At 39.6% G+C, this 9,639-nt stretch overlaps 1 protein-coding gene across 2 annotated transcripts in view; it reads right to left on the reverse strand.

Moving 5' to 3' along the window:
- Positions 1-4,186, reverse strand: part of LOC143974940 (bifunctional heparan sulfate N-deacetylase/N-sulfotransferase 4-like) — a 566,687-nt gene extending 562,501 nt beyond the window's left edge. For both annotated transcript variants that reach the window (XR_013272301.1, XM_077476810.1), the window contains exon 1: positions 3,623-4,186. The gene's annotated coding sequence lies outside the window, so the exon portion shown is untranslated. The remainder of the gene's footprint in view (positions 1-3,622) is intronic.
- Between the last annotated feature and the right edge of the window lie 5,453 nt (positions 4,187-9,639).

Raw genomic sequence — 9,639 nt, forward strand, 5'->3', positions numbered from 1 at the left:
GAAATATCAGCCAGGATATTTCTGTATAGACAAAACTAGGTTAACAAAGGCTATCTTCTAATACTTAGTTTTTAAAACAAGATTACATTATTTCTTAAGATACACAGGTTTCAGCATGATGCACACCAAAGTGTTTGTATAAGGTGATCATTGTATCTAAATACATTTTACCTTTAAACATGAACTGAAACCATCTTGGAAGTGTCATGTAATGGACCTATGCTTGTGTTTTTTTTCCTGAAAAATGTAATTCAAGTAATCCTGTACCCATTATTGACTTCAGTTTTTGCTCCTGTCAAGTTTCCTACATGCACTGGACCAGGGGAAGGGCTCTCCAAAACCCACCTAGTTACACCCGCTACATTGTATATAAATACAACATTGCTGTTGATGACAGATGGGTACGTGCTAGTGAATATACAATCTTAATTTACAGGGGCTTCTCTATACAGTTGGCACATACACTCACCTGCTGACCTGCATAGGCTGTCAATAGGTGAAACTGTAAATGATTTCAAATACAAAAACCTTGAAATTCAGAGATAACAAACATCAGCTTTATCTAACTACACAATACATACATTCCTAAATAAAGCACCCTTTAAGGTACAGGTTACTGATTAGAGTTGGCATTAATGTTCACCAGCCATGATTTATTAGAATAGACATGACATCAGAGATAAGTAAATAAATACAGGTGCTTCCTAGACTACCCTAATTCGGTTTTTCCCAAATTAATTAGCCAGAGTTCTGGCATTTTCATTGTAGTAACAACCAACTTGTGTGATATGACTGGCACATATTTAGGAAAGTATTATGTATTATTTGGCCTTTTTAACAAAGGGTACAGAAAATGAGCAGTATGGAGTTCAGTAAATGTTAACTAGAACAAATAAGTCTTAATAAAGTTATCCCTGGTCCCGGGATCACTCTGACACCCAAATATGTTAACTAGTAGCATACACCCAGGTATTATTGTGCCGAGAGATGACTCTGAGCAGCACAATGGCTTAGTGGTAAGCACTTCTGCCTGGTAGCACTAGAGTTTTAATCCCAACCAGGACACTAAGTGCATGGAGTTTGTGTGTTCTTCCTTTACTTGTGTATTTCTCCCAAATTCTAAAGAAATGCTTGTAGACAAATTCTAGTATGTGTTTAATTGTAAGCTCCTTGAAGGCAGGGTCAGGTGTGAATGTACAATATATATATGTAAAGCACTGCATGGATTCAGTGCTATATAAATACTTGTGTTTAATGAATACTACCATGTTCCTATTGGAGTAACATTAATTTCAGAACACCACAACTGACAAGTAAATTGGGTGCTATGCTATGGTTCCTTTTCAATGGATATTCTCTAATCTTCTGTAGCTGAACTACAGAAAGGCAGCAAACTGCTAAAAATATCAGTTTCAAGAACAGTTTTTCTTTATAATGACATCTTTAGTCGAATTTTCCTATTTAATGAAGTTCTGAATTTTTGCGCACTAATGGAACCTCACAATTAGCATGGCAAAGTACACAGTAACCACTATATAACATAACATATAACCTGTGCACTTTCTGTGACATCTATGGGATGTCAGATTTATTATAATATTTGTAGACAGACATAGTCTTAAGTAACATACATTAAATTGTGTATTGGAATGATCACGTTTACAGACAAACTGAGATATACAGGTAGAGAGCTTTCCAACATGCTGGGGATTTAAAAATGTAAATAGATTTATTTGTTTCCCCATATGCTGAAGAAGCTGTCTCTCTGTATGATTTGTCTTGCATTTCTGGAAAATTTGATCAATAATACACAAAGTGTTTTCCTGAACAAGGTCAACCTTACCTTAACCACTTCAGCTCCTGAGGGGCTTAAAAGCTTCTCCACCACTATTAAGGCAGATAAATTAAATTTTCCCTTATGCAATTACTGATGAACTGTCTACCGGCAAGTTACTATGTCTGATTAGAATTGTATGACTAGAGCTGTGTATAAATCCCTTAAAAAAAAACTTTAAATTAAAATACTTTCTAGCTACAGGGAGTACTGTGAGTCACTGGTGAAAGAAGTTTTAATAAGGATGGTAAGTAAAAACAATTACATCTGATTTATACTAACTGAGTTTTCTCAGGCCTGAGAACTAAAGAAGTCTTTGATTTAATTACACTTGATCCTAAGTACATTATTTTGAGACGTTTGCACACAGTACATTGTGACTATGTCATTATGCCTATTTATTTACAAGGAATGACAACTATATAATGAAGCATAACGAGTAGCTTTTTTAAACTTCTAGAATCGTATAGATCAAAAAAAAAAATTTGCATCAATTTATAACCGGAGTTGCAGTGGAGTCAGAATTTCATTTCTAGCAATTGGAGAAACAGGCTCATTTCTAAAATGTTCCTTTAAACATGGACTATGTGAATGGTATTTAATTTTCTGTGAAATATTTTAAACACGGGCATTTTACAGTCACTGTGTGGAGCACTGCTAAACAGATGAATAAGAACTGAGATGAAAAGATGGGGAGGGGGCAGGGAGGCAGCCAGTTTTTAAAATGTAAGTTAATACATATTAAGGAGCATCGCTTCTAGCTACAGAAAGATTACTTATCTTAAAAGCTCTTGGTCTCAAACCGTCTAGATAATAGATTATATAATGTAAGTGGTTCCTGAATAATAAATTATATTATAATTAATACATGAAAGACAAAATACTCTGTTCACTTAGACAATGTCAAATGGAAACGTGGGACTGGTTTGATGGCACGGTTTATTGTAAATCGAGACGTTAATGTACTTTTCTTAAGACTTTCCACGTCTAGCCATGCAATAAGCACACACTATCCACAGAAAAAGCATAATTTTTCTTATTATTTAAGCAATCATCCCTTGTATGCATCAAGCATACAGTTTAATGGCATGACCGGTGCTGAGCAATAGTGTGATTTACTTTTGATAAACTCTCATGAAGTTGAACTAGCTGGCACAGATGTGACAACAGTGTTACACTGGCTGTCCAATTGATTTATTAGTTTGGCTGAGAACAAAGAAAATACACTTCTGTTTCAAACAACACATGAGGAGGCTTAGTAGCAAATAACAGCAGCAAGCAGAGCCGTATACACATATAAAGCTTGATCTTTAATTCGGAGACTGATTGGCAAGAGGCGCTATAAATTATAAATCACAGCTCTAGCTGTTATTATCACACTAGCATCTCTAATGAGAAAGAAAGAAAAATAAATAAAATAAGGATAAATGCACAAATATAGTAAGCAATGCATGAATGTGCCGGAGAATGATTCTTGTAATTGCCAGAAATGGTTTGTAATTATTCTTCATTAAGTTCCATGAAAGTATCAGCGTCAGGAAAAAAAAAGGCTACGAGGCACGCTGGAAATGAAAGCTCTTCTTTTTTTTTTTTTTGCATAGGTTATGTTTAAGTAATCCTCATAATACAGCATATTCCAAAGAAATTCAAAGATTTATTGTTTGCCAACACACGTCAGCTTGTTTTAGAACAAGTCTGTGATCTATCACATAACAACACACTGTGTATTATAAAAACATCAACAGCATGAAATGACAGTTGTGACACTTTGGAACTAGGGTGACTTACCTTAAAGAGCAATGTTGCACTTTTCAGTTGAGTTCAGGGATGCCTCCAATGAATAAGCCCTATTGTCTGTATATCCGGTAGAGTTGGGGGGGCTACCTGTCTGTCCTCAGCATCAGCTTATTCAATGACAAAGGCAGCAAAAATACTGAAGTCCTTACAGCAAAACCCTTTTCTGTTTTATACCAGCATGGATAGACACACGTAACAGTCAGTGTCGTTTTCTAAGCATTCAGCCAGCTGGAATGATTCGCACCTCTGTGCAACACACCGTTAAAATGCACCTTCTTCTATGGACATGAGGATTCCACCAGGGATGATTCAGGGAATAGCACACACATACACTCACACACACACGCGCACAAAAAATGATGTGAAAACTATTTAATCTCACGAACACCAGCTGCTGATTGCGTCTCCCTGGCTGCGTCTTGTTGGGCTACAGTCAGTTCTTTCCTTGCTGCTTACTCTCCTCTCTCCCTCTTATCACTAGAACTATAACTGCATCTTTGCAGCACTATGATTGGCAGAAGCAGCCTATTCCTTCAGCTGATCACCCTCAGGACTCTCAAGGACTAGAAGCAGTTGTGATGTCATCCAGATAGTGGGATGTAACACATGGATCCTTTCCAATGGAGATCAGCTGCATTCCTTTCACACCAGAGTGGTTTATTAGAAACTCCTGAAGGATTTGCAAAAAAACAAAAAACAAAACCTGTCACTATACAGTTGGGACCCTTCTTTACACACCAGCATGTGTCATAGATAAGCAAGAAGTGTAATATACCACACAGCTCCTGACACCTTCAATCAGTGGTGTCATAAAATTTCAGATAAAGAAAAACCTGACATGCTCGTGTTTTTTTTTTTTTTTTTTTCTTCCCTCAAGCAATCAATTCAAGCAAGTAAGACAATACAAGAAGTAGGAAGGTTTAATAATTAGGTCACATATTTTAAATTAATGCAAAATGATTTGATTGTAATCAAATGGGTATAACAAACTTGGATGACAGGTTGAAAGCAGCTGTCAGATGTTTAATTATACTTTGCAGTCATGTACTTTGATGTGTATTCAAATCAGATTAAAGCCTGTTTTTTTTTTGGGGGGGGGGGGATACAGCACCAAACACATTAGCTATTATCATGATTATTATTAATATTATACAGTATCGCCAACAGTTTGCTCAGCGCTTTACAGGGACACAGTACATTTACAATACAATGAAATACAATAGTACAGTAACAATACAGAATAATAATACAGAGGGTTAAGAGGGACCTGCTCATCAGAGCTTACAATCGAATAGGTATGTGTAATGGTGTATATCTAATGTAAATCTTCCCTTCATGCTGCCAAATTTTATAGTTGCCAGATATCTCCCTAGCCACTGCTAGTGAGTTGTACCACTCACCTGCCCCATTTTGCCCTCTCTGCCATGCACACGCAATGTACTATTGCTCTCCCACAATGCATTGCTTTCTGAAAACAGATAGTGGAGATACTGTAATTCTTCTACTCCTCCATAATTTATCTGCTCGTTCTTGACTTTCAGTAGCACCTCATGCTCTCTCCACAATTCAGACACGTCATGCCACTATTCTCCCACAATGCATTGCATCAGTTGAATAGACAGCAGAGATCCTGTCATTCTTCTACTCCTCCTCCATTTATCTGCTCCTCCTTGACATTCAGCAGTCCCCTCTTCCCTTTTCCACCATTCAGACACCTCATACTACTATTTTCCCATGATGCAACACATTATATGAAAGGATGGTGGCGATTCTGTCATTCATCCTCTTCTCTTTTATTCATCCTCAATACTTGTCTGTGCTCTTCTGCCCCCGTACTACTATTCATTCATAATGCATCACGTTCTGTGAATGGATGGAGGAGATCATGTAATTTATCCTCTTCTCTGCCATTTACCTGCTCTTCCTAGACACTCGACTGGGGCAGGCAGGGCTTCTGCTCTCTCTGCCATCCCTGGACCTCATGCTGCTATTCTCCTACAAGGCAATTAAGAGAATAGGTGGTGGAGTTCCTGTCATTCATTTGCTCCTCTTACATGACAGAGAGGGCAGAAGGGGACAGATGAGCAGCACACCCCTTCAAACTAGCCATGGCTGCTGTTAAAACATAAAGCTGTTTAGGGCAAAAACTGGCAGCTAAGAAGGCGGCATGAAGCGAGGACTTTTACAAAAGTAGCAACCTGCAGGTATATAAGCTATTACAGATAACTAATGTGTTTGGTGTTGTATCTTTCTCAAAAAATAAAACTAAAAAGGTTGTTTTACTGAAGAATACACTATAGTATTAAAAGGATAATATTAATAGAAACTAAGGTCATATTCACAATATAGGAGTATAGCTATTAGGCAGTGAATGTGTCATTCACCAAACATTCACTGTAGGTGAATTTTCCTGGAGCGTGTGTTTGTTCAGTTCTTTATTTACTAGCTGTTACTGGCCAGGGAGGTAGCTTATCAAACTGACCTGTGTTTGTTTAGCTGCCTTTGAGGGCAAAAGAGGGATCAAGTGTCCCTATATCTCTCATTAAATGCCCAGGCCATTTTTACGTTTTCAGAGCTGTCACACATTCAAATGCAATTACACAGTCAACAAATGAATTTTTTATATTTTTTTGGAGACAGATAGAGCTTTATTTTGGTGGTGTTTATGCACTACTATTTAACCTAATTGTGTTGCGCTGCCCAAAAATACAAAGTGCAAGTACATAAATAAAAAAAAGAAATGAAATCTAATATATAGAAAGTTCATCAAGTGAGGAAGCAAAAAATTCATATGAGTGCTCAAAAATACTAATCAATAAAGTCCCACATAATCATAAAATGCTCAGTGCAAAGTCAATGGCCATAGAAAAAAAATCATGTGCAAATATAATTCCAATAATCCCACAGGGAAGTAAAACTCTTTACCTCTTGTGTGGACTGCCTGTCACAAACTGCTTACCAGATCCTCAGAACTCAATGGAAAGGAGGTCTTGCTTCGCTTTGGGAAAGACAGAGCTCATCCAGCAGGTCACAGCAGTAATCCACCACATGGTAAATATAAATCAATATTAGGCAATTGGAAGAAGATCTCTCATAGTGTAGTAATATTAAAATACCGCTTTTATTATATTAAAAAATCTACACACAAGTGTAAAATGGTAAACTGCACATCAAACACCAGTAAATCCCTCGACAAGACGAGAAAATAAAATTTCATTACGCAATGTTGTAAATTTAATAGAATATTTATCACATACAGCATGGGCATATTGCTGAGTATAGTGATACCACATAAGTGAGAGTTTTTCACTGTCTGGATTGAATGTGTACTGGACGTTGTTTCTTGTGCAGTGGCGTCCCATCCATAGGAGGTGCACAGGCACCGCCCCCCCATCCATGCGTCCGGCCCCCTAATCTGCATGCGGAGCTCCAGACGCATTGATTTCAAAGGGTGTTTTTTTTATTTTTTAAGCTCATGTTTAGAGCCTGAGGCTCTAACTGACTTAAAAAAAGGGTGGGCCTGGGGCGCAGAGCACAGTGCTCTGCTCCCCCAGCCCACCCACCTGTGTAACAATAGTGAATTCATATTTGCTATTGTCTTTCTGATTCTCCTCCCATCCAATCAGGAAGCAGTTCCTGAGACCCAATTGGCCAGGGAATCTTAGGAATCGCAGCCAATCGGGTCTCAGTCAGGACCCACTTCCTGTTCAGTCTGGAGGAGAAGCGATAGCCCCGGAGCAAGGAACTGCAGCCCAGAGCCATGTCTGGCTGATCTTCTTCTATTCTAAGGTAAGGAGACCTTTGATCGCTGCCGTATTCCTGTCCGTGTACCGTGAGGGGGAATTGCCACATTCCTGTCTGTCTCCCAGGGGGAGGGGGGTTGATTTGGCGTTGGTTTGCCACCCACCTCCCCTGCAAAAAATTGAGCACCAGCCACCACTGATCTTGTGTATCACACAAATAAAACTAACTATCAAAACCTGTACTGTAATGGTTGCCTCTATACGAGTGGTCGGGGAATATAACTTATTGTATCAATATCTATAGCAGTCCCAGTTCCTATAAACCAATTAAACCAATCAAGCCTAACTAACTGGTACATGGCTGCCCCCAGAAATGCCATGTTCACTAGCAAGGTAAAGGAGGCTAAAGAAAGGAAGAACAAGAGTTCATTTGGTTCCAGGAGTGTAATTGTCCACAGGGGATTCCTGGGTCTGGTGTCTCACAGGAACATGGTCAGTTGAACATGCAGATGGGTCAGTTCAGGTGCAAGCAGAGACATGGTCAGCATATGGTCAAAGGATCAGTCCAGGCAACAGACAGAAACATGGTCATTAGACAAGCAAATCAGGAACACAGATTGTAGTTACACTGGTCTGGAGACCCTGTGGCTGGAGTTGTGGTGATCAAAGAACTGTGACTGGCTGCACTATTACTTTCACACGAGGTTGAGGGACAGTAAAACATTGTGGTTTTGCAGTGGTTTTACCACCCTTTGACCGTGACCCCTTTTAGCTGCAGAGGCAGTAGCTTGAGGTGTACACCAGCCATGGTTGTGATGCTTAGCTTCACAGCTGTGTCAGGAATTATACCCCCCTGTTAGCCCACTAATTGTGACCTATTAAAATAAATGGGGTTTCTTGTGCAGGGTCCAAGGGATTAAAGCAGATGGTGATTAGGCCATACAGTACAATGCTTTTTCACTGCCTGTCAAATGCTCTTTGAAGAGCAATATGAACTTCACAGAGCATTGCACATGTGAATAAGTCCTTATGGCAACAAAATGACTGTTGTGGCAGTGATTAGGGACACTGTAACTGATGTGGTGGTGATTATTGATACTTTAGCTGGTGTGGTGATCATTAGGGACACTGTAACTGATGTGGTAATGATCAGGAATACTGTAACTGGTGTGGCAGTGATCAGCGACACTGTAACTGGTGTGGCGGTGATTAGGGATACAGTAACTGGTTTAGAGGTGATTAGGGACACTGTGACTGGTGTGGCGGTGATTAGAGATACAGTAACTGGTGTGGAGATGATTAGGGACACTGTAACTGGTGTGATGGTGATCTGGGATACTGTAGCTGGTGTGGCGGTGATTGGGGATACTGTAACTGGTACGGTGGTGATTAGGGACACTGTAAATGGTGTCGTGGTGATCAGGGATACAGTAACTGGTGTGGTTGTGATCAGGGATAATGTAGCTGGTGTGGTGATTATCAGAGACACAGTAACTGGTGTGGTGGTGATTAGGGGCACTGTAACTGGTGTGGTTGTTATCAGGGATAATGTAGCTGATGTGGTGATTATCAGGGACACTGTAACTGGTGTGGTAGTTATCAGGGATACAGTAACTGCTGTGGTTGTGATCAGGGATAACGTAGCTGGTGTGGTGATTATCAGAGACACGGTAACCGGTGTGGTGGTGATCAGGGATACAGTAACTGGTGTGGTGGTGATCAGGGATACAGTAACTGGTGTGGTTGTGATCAGTGATAACGTAGCTGGTGTGGTGATTATCAGATACACGGTAACTGGTGTGGTAGTGATCAGGGACACTGTAACTGGTGTGGCTGTAATTAGGGATACAGTAACTTGTGTGGTGGTGATTAGGGATACTTTAACTGGTATAGCAGTGATTAGAGATACCCTAACCGGTGTGTTGTTGATCAGGGATACTGTAACTGCTGTGGCAGTGATCAGGGACAATATGACTGGTATGGCGGTGATCAGGAACCCTGCAACTGGTACAGCTGTGATTAGGGATGCACACATAGGTCACATACAAATATCATGTGAGGTATCGCCATGAAGGTCACATTGAGAGCATTAATTATAGTGTCGAAAACTCACATTTAACTTTAAACTGGTAACCTATAAAGAATTTTAAAGCATCACCTATGGAGATTTTTGGATATGGTAGTTTGTTGCCATTTCACAGATGTGGTATCTATTTACTCGGTGCTACGTAATCTTTTATATTTTACCAACAAATTGGTACAGGT

The sequence above is a fragment of the Lithobates pipiens genome, unplaced genomic scaffold, assembly GCF_037356315.1.
Source record: "Lithobates pipiens isolate NorthernLeopardFrog02 unplaced genomic scaffold, aLitPip1_a1.2 Scaffold_13, whole genome shotgun sequence".
Classification (NCBI taxonomy): domain Eukaryota; kingdom Metazoa; phylum Chordata; class Amphibia; order Anura; family Ranidae; genus Lithobates; species Lithobates pipiens.